This window comes from Festucalex cinctus, chromosome 3, assembly GCF_051991245.1.
Source record: "Festucalex cinctus isolate MCC-2025b chromosome 3, RoL_Fcin_1.0, whole genome shotgun sequence".
NCBI classification, from domain to species: Eukaryota; Metazoa; Chordata; class Actinopteri; order Syngnathiformes; family Syngnathidae; genus Festucalex; species Festucalex cinctus.
The window spans coordinates 30,485,084-30,497,623 of NC_135413.1; the positions used below are offsets into that span (position 1 = coordinate 30,485,084).

Sequence of the window (12,540 nt, forward strand, 5' to 3'; positions counted from 1 at the left end):
TGACCTTTAAAAGTCATTCAGAATTTGACTGCATACCGTTTTAACTACTTTTGCAAACCTCAACAAGCTGGAGCGTCTCCCAAAAAAAATAGTTGCTAACCAATTTGGCTTTTTCGGTTTACGCGAAAAGCATGAAAGTGTTGAGACGTCGGCCTGCTTGAAAGCGGCTTTAACTTTGAAAGGCCACAGATTGCGTCTCCAGACAGGTTTAAGCAGCACTTATCTTTCTGTCTGTCAAATGCCAACCGACTTCACAGACTGCCACATGAAAACTGCAAAAAGTTCAATACTTAACTACTCAATTATAATGAAAGCTCACAGTTACAAAATGCAAACTTTGTGCTATTGATTTACACTTAGTGAATTTATTATGCGGCTCGTGAGTGTTATACCGAAATGCAACGACCATACAAGTAGAATACTTTTTTTTCCCCCCCTGAAAATGACATTTAAAAAAAAAAAAATCAGTGATGCATACTACACATAGATAGGTATAAAGCAGAGGTGTCCAAACTACGGCCCGGGGGCCATTTGTGGCCTGCCGTCCATTTTTCAGTGGCCCGCGGCATATGCTAAAAATGGCTTTTGACTCAAAAACAAAAATGTTTGGAGACGGTCAAAGTAAGAAGGGAGGGTGTTGAACAACACAGGTGCCATTAAAGGTTATTTTAGTTAACTAAGACTAATGAAATAACTACAACTAAAAAAACTATTTCATGAACAAAATTAAAAAAAAAACGAAAATGCTTTTTAAAAAAACTAACTGAAACTACATTTTATGTTTACAAAACTAACAAACTATAATTATAGCAAAAATGTCCTTCGTTTTAGTCTTTGGTAATTAATTTAATGCATGGGCCTTTGGGGATGATTTTAAATGTGATTTTTAGTAGATTTATTTTGATATAAACCGGAATAATGACGTTTGAAAGTATGTCACACAGAAGTGATGTCATCTAGCAACAGCCAATAGAAAAGCACCTTCAGATGACGTTGCTCCCATGGTGTTTTTCAAATATTGCGCAGCAGTAATACACATAAAAAAAAAATTAAATAAATAAATAATAATAATAATAATAATAATACTGAAACTAACTAAACTAAAACTAAGCATTTTTTAAAGAACTAAACTAATAAAAACTAACAGAACCACCCTGAGAACTAATAAAAACTAACTAAAATGTATGCATGACCCAAACATAACCCTGGCATGACCCAGTCATGACAAAAATCCTCAGTTAATGCAAACTACACATTTTATCATAACCATTGCCGACTGTCATGTAAATCTGCATGGGGCCTTACAGTAACACTCACACAGTATACTATATGTAGAAAATTTGAGTTAAAATGTGCAGCATTGGGAGGCCATAAAAACCATCCAGTCCTTCACCTGCATAATTCTTTTAATATTCTCCTGAGTCTGACAAGAAACACCCGAGGCAAAGCAACAAAAGAGAATTGAAATATATGCGTAGATCGTAAAAGTGGGAATAAAGAGGTTCAAGGCCGATAAAGGTGAATATAATGATGTAATATATTTCTGGGGCAAACAAGCATTTTTTTAGGGTGGGCAAAAAGTATTGCAATCTTTGGTGAATTGGGGCAGCACATATCAATCAATCAATCAATCAACCAATCAATACTTTATTTATACAGCATTTTTCATTCAGAGATTGTAACTCAAGGTGTTTCACGGATGAAAATAATCACCAAGAGGGAGGATGTACTGGTTAAAAAAAAAAAAAAAGGACTGGGCCTACAATTGAACCCTGAGGCACGCCACATGTGATATATACATATATTGTACTGCACGTTTAAGTAAAAGTACAACATTTGAGGTCGCAAAACAAAGTATTTAGGCAAAAATCCAGTTAATGGAGGGCACAATTTCACATTTTTGTCTTGAATTATATCGTCTGAGGCAAACGTATAGCATCTTTGGGAGCTCAACATGCTTTTAATTGTTGTACTTTTAGTTATATGAAGCACACCGAGTTATCTTGTGTATAAAATGCGGTATATAATTAAAGCTGCCTGGTATGAGTCACCAAAGAGGGAAGTAGTTGCACTTTATTTTAGCATCATATAGTTTTGTTATACCCAACCAGCACGTATTTGATTGCGGTCATTCTCGCACATTCCAACACAAACACACGAGCAAAAACCGCTTTTTGACATGAAAGGTCTCCATTTATTTTTGACAAAGACGCCCACAATCTAGGGGGATCAGAAATGAGTGAATAATCCTTCTGCTCCCCCGGCATGCGTTTTTCTTTGTTCGTTTGTTTGTTTGTTTATTTGTGGCTTTGCTTGCCTCAAAATCAAGAAATACACCAAATCACAGCTACCATTTGGCTTTTCTCTCCAGCTAACGTTTGATTTAGGGCGATTAAATCTGCCGCTTGGCAACAAAATCAATGCATTTAATGATATTGTTAATGGGCTTAAGCTTTTGACATCGACGGCAATGAAACAAATCATGTTTAGTATAATAACGAGAGATTGCAATTCCCATCAGATCTTCGCTTCCCGATTCTAAAGGTATCGCTGCCTTTTATGTTCACCATATTTCTTCAATTTATGGGTCCGATTTGAATAGATGCTGTGTATCAATTACCGAATTACCTGATGCATCATCCACGTCAAATAAATACCTCAACTCAAATAGACAGCTCTCTTTGATTTTAATCGGTGACGCCAGCATCAAACGTTCCCATTGTAATGGAGAAGCTGTATCATCATCATCTGCATCTAAATCCATCTTCAAACAAGTATTGGTGTTACTAAAGTGGTGCCACTATGTACTACAGGTTCGACTGTATTCATAGAATTTTCTTTTTTTTTAAGCACATCCAAAACACCTAAACCTTTTTGGGGTATGCATTTTTGTCATTGTTTCATTTCAGGTCAGCAGTTGTGACTAGGGTTGGTTTAAAAAAAAAATAAAAAAAATTGAATAGTCAATATCGAATTGATTTTCCTTTTTGAGCCTGATATCAATTCATAAAACAATAAATCGATTATTTTAATATCTCTCTTTTTCGCATAAACTCATAAGAAAATAACATTTTACTGGCCAATTTTTTATTTTTTGCGTCTTATTGTTTTCTTGAAATTTATTGTTCACGTGAATTAAAAAGTATTTTCTTACAGCCATGAAAGACCTGACTTATTGCACTTTAAGACAATTCTGAATATTTTTAATTATATTTACAATTATTGAATTAGAATTATGACAATATTTTCACCTTGCTGATGTCAATGTTTGTGTAAGCCATATAAGTGTTTATTACTAAGTCTTTTAACCATTTACTACTGCCTCTGCTAAATTTAAGTTGGAATTTAATGTATGTGGAGTTTTTTTTTGTTTTTTGTTTTTTTTTATCATGTTCTTAATGTTCTTGATATTTAAGAAGAATTGGTGTTCCATAATTAACTCATTCACTCCCAGCCATTTTTATTGAAGCAAGCACCTTCGCTCGAGGCTGTTTTACTGGATTTTGGCTGATTTGCAAGGCCCACAGAATATTGTGTTATAGTGCTATAAAAACATGGAACCTACCAAAAGAAAGATTAGAGTCTCTTCTTTCATCAGGAAAAAAAAATATTTCCATCTATTTCCGTTCTGTAGCAATAAGCATTAGAATATAGCTATGTTTCGTCATTATTCACAAATCTGTTTAGAATTGTGGGGAAATCAGCTGGTTTAATTAAACATGGACGTGCTTGATCTCTTATACTCTGCTGCCACCTTCTGGCCGTTTGTTTAATAACTACCATTTCTTCATTGGATGCGCTAGCTTCAAAAAAAAAAAACTTTAAGAAAACTAATAAATACGTCTTTGGGACACTTAACACATTTAAAATAGAACATATTTGTACGTTTTTGGGAGGAAATTAGTTAATCAATATCGGATTGAAGTGAAGTCAATCGAATCGAACTGAACTCTTGTGAATCGAAATCGAGTCAGGAAATTTGAATCGATACACAGCCCTAGTCGCTTTTTCGGCCACCTGCAGCAACCCTGGTGGCCTATTGTTTACAAACATTCCGATGAGGTCTTTTATAACTGTCTTCTTTAGTAATGGAGACACAATTTTGTCGGTTGAAAAATGTCATTTTCAGAAAAGTTAAGGTGAGGAATGAAACCTGTCACAAGCAGAGGCAGCCAAAAGCCTTTAAAACACCCTCGGGCTTTTAAGTCTATTGTGATTCGGATGGATTTTCGGTCTCTTTCCTGAGTGAAAAGCAGCATGGGGTTGTTAAAAAAAAAAGAGAGAGAGAGAGAGCATGCAGTATTCATCAAGTGAAATGTACCTTTGAGGAGCGGTGAGGAAGTGCTGGGTGGACGGAGTGGCGAAGAGCAGCAGTTAGTGACCCGAGCGGCATGTTTGGAGTCTGGCGGGTCGAGTCGGGCTTCAGACTGTATTAAGAGTCAGCCGACTGCCTGCGGGAAGGCTTGATGACCCCACCTCGGCGGGGCCCCCCGACACACTCCCTCAGCCATAAAGTGTGCCGTCAGCACCTGGCCTGCTGGAAATAATGCAAAGTGAATGTGGGACGAAATATTGCAAGTCCATTCACTTTGATGTCTTTACATTCTACCATCAGCGTGTTCAGTTAGTTCTCAGCCCTTACCAAGGTTATTTTAGTTAAAAAAAAAAATCATTAATGAAATAAAATAAAAACGAAAATGCTTTTTTAAAAAACGAAAACTGAAACTACATTTTATGTTTACAAAATTAACTAAAACTAACTAATTATAGCAAAAATGTCCTTCGTTTTAGTTTTTTGGTCATTAATTTATTGCATGAGCATTTGGGGATGATTTTAAATGTGATTTTTAGTAGATTTATTTTGATATTAACTAGAAAAAGGATGTTTCAATGTGTGTCACACAGAAGTGACGTCACCTAGTAGCAGCCAATTGAAAAGCACCTTCAGAAGACATCGCTCCCACGGTGTTTTATTAAATACGGACAAGTAATACACATTTAAAAAATAAATAAATAAATCTAAAACTAACACTGCAACTAAAACAAAATTAAAATCAAGCATTTATTAGATAACTAAAACTAAAACCACCCTGAAAACTAATTAAAACAAACTAAATAAAAAAAAAACAAGTCTCGAAACGAAATCAAAAATAACTAAAATGTATAATTAAAAAAACAAAAAAACAAAAAACAAAAATTAAATCCAAATTATGAAAATGCTTTTTTTTTTTTAAGAAAAAAAAAACTGAAACTAAACAAAAATTTCTGCGAAAATGTCCTTTGTTTTAGTCTTTTGTAATTAATTTAATTAATGAGACTTTAGGATGATTTTAAATGTGATTTTAAGCATATTTATTTAACCAGAATAAGGACGTTTGAAAGTGTGTCACACAAAAGTGACGTCATCTAGCAACAGCCAATAGAAAAGCACCTTCAGATGACGTCGCTCCTCGGTGACGGAAATTAGTTGTTTTTTTTTTGTTTTTTTTTCCTTTCATTTTACCATGGTGTTTATTAAACATTATGCTCAAGTAATACATGTTAAAAAATATACATAAAAAATAGAAAACTAATACTGAAACTAACAAAAAGTAAACTAAAAGTAGGCATTTTTAAATAACTAAAACTAATAAAAACTAACATAACCACCCTGAAAACTAATTAAAACTAATAAAATTTTGGTCTATGGTATATGTAAGCATGGTATATGTAAGCATAGTAAAAAAAATAAATAAACTGAATGTTTTTATTGACTGGCGGTAACGCCATGTTGAAAATACTAACCAAATACTGATGATATATTATTGGTAAGGCATAATTCAAGATGCAGCTTTTGCTTTGGATGCTTTTTTTCTGTCCAAGAGAGACAAACAAACATCGCATGCAAAAAAAAATATTGTTTGCTCCACCGTAGGCTAAACAGCAACGCGATGCCGAGCCATCTTTAACCTTCGACCTCAGCCGTCTGACTCAGCAGCGGCGCCCGTCTCTGCCGCGCCGCCTTTGGATGTTGCAAAATGTCACGCCGGGCAACATCTGTCGCTGTGCGAGTGCCTTCACTCGTGTGCGGCAAAGTGAAGGGCGGACGAAGCATAAACGGATGAGAGCGTAAGTACAAGGGTACGACGCGGCGAGATCGTTAAAAACGCGGCGGCCATATGCCGCGTAATGCTAATGGTCGAACAAGCTAATGGCGTAATCACAATAACAATAACTGAAACGCGCAAAAAGCAAGTACGTTTTTCTATGAGGCTATCATACAATCAGTCGTCTAGATAATGTTTGATGGAAGGATACAACAGGTTAATTTACGGCGGATTTGCGAAGTCACAATCTGGCCAATGTTTATAATGTCATCATCAATTGTTTTATATGTGACAAGAATAGCCTGTATAATTGGTGGACCAGCCAGGACACGTTTCTCAGGAAATGAAAGGAAAGGACACATTTCACTAATCCACTCCTCGGCTTCCCCGTCAACCCTCGGCCTCCAGACGCTGAGCCGAGGTCCAGTCCCGGAAAAGGTCTCAAGTGCCATGGCCATGGTCTTTGACGAGATGTTGGCTCAGTGTCTGGGAACCTCAGGCATCTTGGGGTCCGGCCAATGCGCCAATTAACTCATTTGCACCCAATAACGTGTAAATACGTTCTTTTTTAATGTTCTAAGTGTCCCAAAGACGTATTTATACGTTTTTTTGTTTGTTTTTTTATGCTGGAGCATGCATAAGACTTTGATGCAGACTCTCAACTGCAAAGAACGGTTGCAGAAATGGTAGTTATTACACAAACGGCCAGCAGGTGGCAGCAGAGCAAAGGAGATCAACCAGGGCCATGTAGAAAAAAAGCTCAATTACTTACAATTTTGAATAGATTTGTGAAAACTGATGAAACGTAGTTCTCTTCTAATGCTAATTGCTGCAAAACGGAAACAGATAGAATCATACTTTTTTTTCCTGATGAAAGAAGAGACTAATCTTTCTTATGATAGGTTCCATGCTTTTATAGCAATAGAACACCATATTCTGTGGGCCTTGCAAAATCAGTCAAAATCCAGTAAAACAGCCGGGAGTGAAAGGGATTGATTCTGTGAAAATGGCTGGGAGTGAGTGAGTTAATAGAAAACAGGTGACCTCAGCAGACTGGCTTGAACCATTCTGCTGCGTCAGATGTTGTAGTTCTTCAACTTTTTGAGTCATCTTCAAATAGCCAGGCTATGTGAATGTGAGTGGGAACAGAGCAAAGGATTCTTCATTGCAAGCAGAAACAGTCCTTCATGGCAGCAAATGTATGATAACCAAACAACAGAAATATTCTGGAATATTCAATTTTATTCAAACAAAAACAACAAACATGGATTAAGCTCGGAGTGACTATTGGGAGCATATTTGCAAGGTATCTTGGGGTTGACTGTGAAGATTTGAGGTAATTATCTTTCTGGCATTTTGACTCGGCGACAAAAATCTCTCAGCATTGTCACGTAATTTGCTGCGGAATTGGAATTTGCAGTCAAACAAAAGGCGCATTCATTTGCATTATGGAGCTTTGTGCACTCTATGGGGAGTATTTTACATATGCCAGACTTGATCTATAAATAGACTTATAATGGCTAATTGCACTCAAACAGGGATTTCATATTTAATCCTGCATTTTAGCTTTGCAGTTTTGCACTAGAGTAGGGATGGGCAACCTACGGTCAGTGGGCCATATATATTTTATTTATACCCTATTTAAATATGAAATCCAGGAATTCTCATATACTGAGAAGGTTCATTCATAAAGGCAATTTGAGTTGACAGTTTTGTGTTTCTGAGCAAATTATCAAATGTTGCCTCCAAGCGCTACCTACGCCCTATGAATAAAGCAACGTTCACAATAAAGCATCAACCAAAATGGTACATTGTGCCCAATTTCACATCACACGAATATACCGGTACTACTTATCGATATTAGGCAATCCAGATGGCGCTACTGAGCTCCACCAAGGACTTCAGTAATAATCATGTGTAGATGTGTAGGCTGTATTCATAAAACAGATCCCCCGCACCCCCCCCCCCAAAACAGTTTTGCAGCCCTTGACGTCGTTTTCCGTCTCTGGGTTTGCGGCTCCGCCCAGAAACCACCTCGCGTGACCCCGCGTCGCCAAGCGCTTTGATTAGTGTTTGGTGGGGGTGGGGGGTCTTGTGGTGCCTAAGTGAATGGCGTTCCATGCTAATCTAGTGGCCCTCTGCGTATGCTTGTTTTCCTTCCAGCCTCCATAATTAATTGGCCTTGATGAGCATGGAGATGCTGGTAATTGGGCGATTAGGGATCCCTTAGACTTCATGTTTTAACATGGGGATGAAACACAGCATTTTAGTGCATTTTTATTGGGATACTGCGAGCGCGTGTGATGCTTGGCGCTGAGAAAATATTTATGATTTAGCCTGAGTTTCATTATTTTTCCCTCCCTTCATTTAAAATAAAATAAATAAATCAGGGCCTATAATTTTCATAATCCAGTTTAACAATTATTTTTGCACGACCCTCTCGGTAATCAGAAAGTAGCAAACAATTGTAAATTCCCGAATTTGTTTGCACTTTCATTTAATTTCGTATTTTTTCACAAAACTATACAATTGGCCAGCCCACGTTATTTTTCAAAATTTTGAATAATCTCAAGTGTTGAAAATAACTTGCGCTCTTTCACATTGAAATGTTTATGGCTGAACAAACATGCCAATTTGGGGGAGACCTGAAAAATGATCTTCTTCGAGTAAAAAAGGATTTTTGCTCAACAGCAGCAACAACTTATCTTTATGAGCAACAACCAAATATGTATTGTCAGAGTGTTTAGTGTAAGCATTCTGCTAGCGTTACAGAAGCCAAGTGAGCTGTTCCTTTAGACACATGGACTTCAAAATGCATCCGTGCATGTTTCAGACAGTCGCTCAAACCTGGGTCAATATAACAACGCAACACAAAAATCCCTGCATGTAACAGTTACACACATTAGCTAATGAATTCATGTTAGCAACAACAAAGCTAACTTCAGCCAGAAACTAGCTAGCTAGCTAGCAGCCCAATGTGTGCTTAGCCTTGTCTGAAGTCTCTACGTCGACTGTCAAGTAGCGTTATAATGTATGTATAAAAATACTAGTATGTTAAAATAACTTGTTGTATCTTTGAATGATCATCAGCATGGTGAGCCTTCATTGGAAATGTCTGACAGACATTTCAACTAACATTTTCATCCAGTCTTGTCAGCGCTAACTTGCAGGCAACTTGTTATGTTTTAGGCAGCAAAGAGCCATGTTTAGCTGGTCATGTCACGCTCTCGTCTAGAAAATAAATAACTTGTCTTTGTTGATGAAAGCAACATGGACTGAAACAAATGCCGGTCTGTGAGTTGTTAAGAGTTGACATAGTAACATTTTAGGTGACTAGAAATGCAAAGAACAAACAACTCGAGCTAACATTAGCTAGCTTATCCTGTCACCATATTGTAGCTCTTTTTACAATGTCAAGTCCTGTTTATTTATATGGCTTTATGATTAAAATAGGTCTCCTAAATAACCAACAGCCATGTCGAGGATTATCTCTCGCAGTGTTGCTTGTCTTTTTGCAGTCCATCAGTTTAGCCAAGTTTAGCCCAGCTAGTGTAATGTACAGAAAAGCATCATCATCATGCAGGAACCTTTCGACAAGCCCTCTTTATCTGTGTCCAATTACTCGCATACTTACAAACACAATTAGGAGAGCTCGACTCAATTTGCCTGTGCAAAGTTCAACAGCGGAGGAGGACTACAGCGGTCAACCGGGTGGAGGAAGTGAGGGGGAGGGAGTTGAGGAAGGGACGTGTGAGGTGGCGAGAAGCTGCACGGCCAGCACACCAATTAATGAATCTCTCCACGCGGACCTGCAGAGGACGACGGACAGATGGGGCAAGTCGCAGTGCGATCACGTGGTCGTGGCATAGCCGGCGCGTATAGGTTTCCGACCCGCTGCCTGTGTGGGTCCCCATTGAGATTTAGCACGCTGAGATGAGCGATTAATCAGCGCAAGCTGGACTACGCGCGTAAGCAATTCACTTCCCGGTGAGCGCCGCAAAAACCTGCTGACAAAGCAAATGTGCGGCCGTGACATCATTTATCTTCCTGCTCATTTGAGTCGGTGCCGAGAAACGTCTTAATGCACACTTTACAGAAGGCAGCGCCTCTATAGGCTTCTTCTATGGCAACTCAGTGAGGAAAATGAAATAGCCGTCCAACCATTTTCTAAACCATTTATCGTCGTGAGAGTGACGGGTGAGATGGAGCCAACTGACGTTTGGGCGAGAAAGCAGGGTGCACTCTTGACTTGTTGTCAGCCAATCGGAGGGCACATACTGACAAACAACCACTCATACGTGAAGACAATTTAGAGCAGTGGTGTCAAATTCGTATTAGCTCAGGCGCCACATGGAAGAAAATATATTACCAAGTGGGCCGGACCGGTAAAATCATGGAAAATAAACTTAAAACGCGGTGTGGGAGCATTGTCTTGTCTTGTTGTGGCGTGCAGTGTTGGTGTCGTTTGCCGTCAAGTCAAGTTTCCCCACGTCAAGTTTCGCCACGTCAAGTCAAGTTTTGGCACGTCAAGTCAAGTTTCACCACGTCAAGTCAAGTTTCCCCACGTCAAGTCAGGTTTCCCCATGTCAAGCCAAGTCTCCCCACGTCCAAGCCAAGTCTTCCCACATCCAAGCCAAGTCTCCCCACATCCAAGCCAAGTCTCCCTACGTCCAAGCCAAGTCTCCCCACGTCCAAGCCAAGTCTCCCTACGTCCAAGCCAAGGCGACGAGTCTGCTCACGTTCTGTCCTAACATATCAACCAGCTTCCCCTTTCCCAGTCAAGCCTTGGTGCCCAGTCCTCTCACGTCCCATCCAGTCTTTTACTTATTCATTGACAACAAAGTTCCTTCTATAGCCATCCCTGTCTGTCTCCCTGTAATGGTTCTCCGCCATTGGGTCCATCTCCCCCCACCACATTCACTCCCCACCGCCCGTGACAAACACTTATAAGTATGAGTTGTGAGTTGCGTGTTATATCTACCTATTTTGCATATATATATTGTTCCCAGAATACATTGCGTGGCGTAGTTAACCCAGTTATAGGACGGTAAACCCTGTCATATGCGTTTGTTTGACCAATAGCTGAATGTGTGTCGCATTCAGCATTTAAGTTTGGTTTATGTTGCTCTATGTTTTTATTTTACTTTTTTTTTCCCAACCATAACTTTAGGTTGTGTGTAAAATAATGACATCCAGGTCAATTCCGTGTACAAGTTGCATTGCTCATCTGAGGATTGCTTGTGAAATTGCAAAATTAGGTTTTGATTATGGCTGTCAGATTAATTGATCCGACATTACTCATTTTTTTAACCTTCAAGAACATCTCGCGGGCCAGATTACTGACAAGGCGGGGTCAGGTAGGACTCAGACGCAGGCGTAAGGTAGGCCACCAAGGCAGCAGGTTTATTTCCGGCCAACAGTGGTCTCCTCTCAAACTGAGAGGAGAACAGGGAGGGGAAAAAATGGAGAACAAAAGGCGCTCCACTAGGGAGGAAAAAACAGGCAAAGGGTACTGGGGACAACAGAAAGCGCTCCGCTAGGGAGGAAAAAGGGCACAAGGCAAAAGGGGTAACTAAAGGCGCTCCAAAAGGGAGGAAAAGGCACAAAAACAAGGCAACAACGCTAGGCAACAGGAACAAGGACATGAGGACTGTGGACGCTTCCATGCACTGACGGTGACACTTCGGCACTGAGGGGAGAATGCAGGTGGCTTTTATTGCAGTAGGTGATTGGTGGCAGGTGGTGATAATCATGAGCGGGGACCGGTAATGAGTGAGCGGCAGGAAGGGCAAGTGACCTGGGGTGAGAGGAGAGTAAGGATTTCAAAGTAAAACGGGAAACAGAGACACAAAAATAAAAGCATGAACCGCCACGCCTGGTGGCGGCGTGACAGTACCCCCCCCTCAACGGCCGGCTCTTGACGGCCCAGGAATGTCAGGGTGTTCAGCATAAAAATCATCAATTAAAGAGGGATCAACGATGAACCGGGAGGGGACCCATTGTCTTTCCTCCGGGCCGTACCCCTCCCAGTCGACTAGGTATTGTCTCCCGCGGCCCCGATTACGCACATCTAAGAGTTTCCTGACCTTGTAAACGGGGCCGCCTTCAACCATCTCTGGGGGGGGTGGGTCGGGTTCGGAGGGCACAAGTGGGCTTTCGTGGACCGGCTTGACTTGACTGACGTGGAATGTCGGATGAACTCTGAGGGATCTTGGCAGGCGGAGTCGAACGGCGGCGGGACCTATGGACTTGGTTACTGGGAAAGGCCCCACAAATCGCGGGGCCAGCTTCGGACATGGTACCTTGAGTCTGAGGTGTTTTGCTGATAGCCAAACTCGCTGGCCTGGGCGGTATTCAGGTGCCGGTCTCCTTTTCCGGTCGGCGGCCCTCTTCACCCGGTCTCCCTGGCGTTGAAGCGCCGTCCGGGCCGCCGACCAGACTTTGTGGCACCGAC

At 40.3% G+C, this 12,540-nt stretch overlaps 1 protein-coding gene across 6 annotated transcripts in view; it reads right to left on the minus strand.

Moving 5' to 3' along the window:
- Nucleotides 1–12,540, minus strand: part of lingo1a (leucine rich repeat and Ig domain containing 1a) — a 340,201-nt gene that overhangs the window by 128,341 nt on the left and 199,320 nt on the right. For 4 of the 6 annotated variants that reach the window (XM_077517517.1, XM_077517521.1, XM_077517522.1 and 1 more), the window contains one exon: nucleotides 4,322–4,537. The exons of 1 other annotated variant lie outside the window; for it this stretch is intronic. The gene's annotated coding sequence lies outside the window, so the exon portion shown is untranslated. The remainder of the gene's footprint in view (nucleotides 1–4,321; nucleotides 4,538–12,540) is intronic. One more of the 6 variants, XM_077517518.1, reaches the window with a different exon arrangement.